We start from the raw sequence: 1,106 nt of genomic DNA on the forward strand, positions 1-1,106 counted from the left end.
CAGGATGCCACTAAGCTGCTTCTGTGGCCAACCCACGTGCCTGGGCCATCAGATTAGGGCTGGGCAGCGGGCACAGTGCTGGCTGCAGGGTGGGTTCAGCCATCCTGGCAGCCCCTCACGCACCATGGGCTTTTGCCGAGCTGCCGATACCAGTGCTCCCAGTGTCTTCCACTCCTGCTGCTAACTGGAACCAGCAGCAGCCCATGATGAGCACAGGGATGGGCCAGGGTAAGGACCATCTGGAGCAGCATCTCTGCCTGAACAGCTCAGGGCAGAGGGCAAGGGGGCAAGGGCAAGCATTGGAGCTTGGCCACAACACTGCCCCACAAACAGCACTGCCTCTCCTGCCCGTAGCCATGCTGCCCCATCCCTGCCCCACCACGCTCCCCAGTGCCCGGGGCAGGGGCCGAGCTGTGGCTCTGGGTGACGACAGGACACCCCCAACCCTGACACCGCTCCAGCCAGCCAGATCCTCCTTGGGATAAGCAGCCCCCGGGCCTCCTCTCTTTCTCTTTCTTCCCCCACAACTTTTGCATCGCAGGGACAAGCTGTGCTGTCCCCATCCCAACCCCTGCGTCTCCCAGCGTGACTCATGTTTGTTGACCCAGGCTATTTCCGAGAGCGCAGCTGGCCTGATCCCCGCGGGGCGTCGAGCCCCTTCCCTGCCCCAGCCCTCCCCCTTGGCCCAACGCCACCCCCACACCGCCATTCCCAGGGGAAGGGGCAACAGACGGGTGATTCCAGCTATGAACAAGGCACTGGCAAAGCCGAGCCCCTATCTCCCATCCTGTGCCCGCTGCGGTGCGGTCCCCCTGCAGCATCCCCTTCCCAGCAGCATTTCCATGCTGCTCCCCGCTCCCCGGGGACCTGCCCTCAGCCGCTTTCCCACGGAGCAGGCGGCTGCGCCGGGCCTTTTGAAGTGGCCTTGGGTCGAGGGCTGTGTCCCAGGCGTGACGTTGTCCTTACCACAGCGGGGAAAGCAGCCGGACCGGGGGTCCGCACCAGGAAAACACAGGGGCACCCTCATCCTGAACAGTCTCCGCTGCCCCGGCCCTCCCTGCAGCCCGGCCGAGGAGGGTGCTCGGGGGGGGGGGGGGGTGGGGGTG

The 1,106-nt window shown here is 65.8% G+C and overlaps 1 protein-coding gene across 1 annotated transcript in view; it reads right to left on the reverse strand.

Annotated features, from left to right (window-relative positions):
• Positions 1–1,106, reverse strand: part of ABR (active BCR-related) — a 25,508-nt gene that overhangs the window by 10,663 nt on the left and 13,739 nt on the right.

This window comes from Charadrius vociferus, unplaced genomic scaffold, assembly GCF_000708025.1.
Source record: "Charadrius vociferus isolate BGI_N301 unplaced genomic scaffold, ASM70802v2 scaffold793, whole genome shotgun sequence".
NCBI classification, from domain to species: domain Eukaryota; kingdom Metazoa; phylum Chordata; class Aves; order Charadriiformes; family Charadriidae; genus Charadrius; species Charadrius vociferus.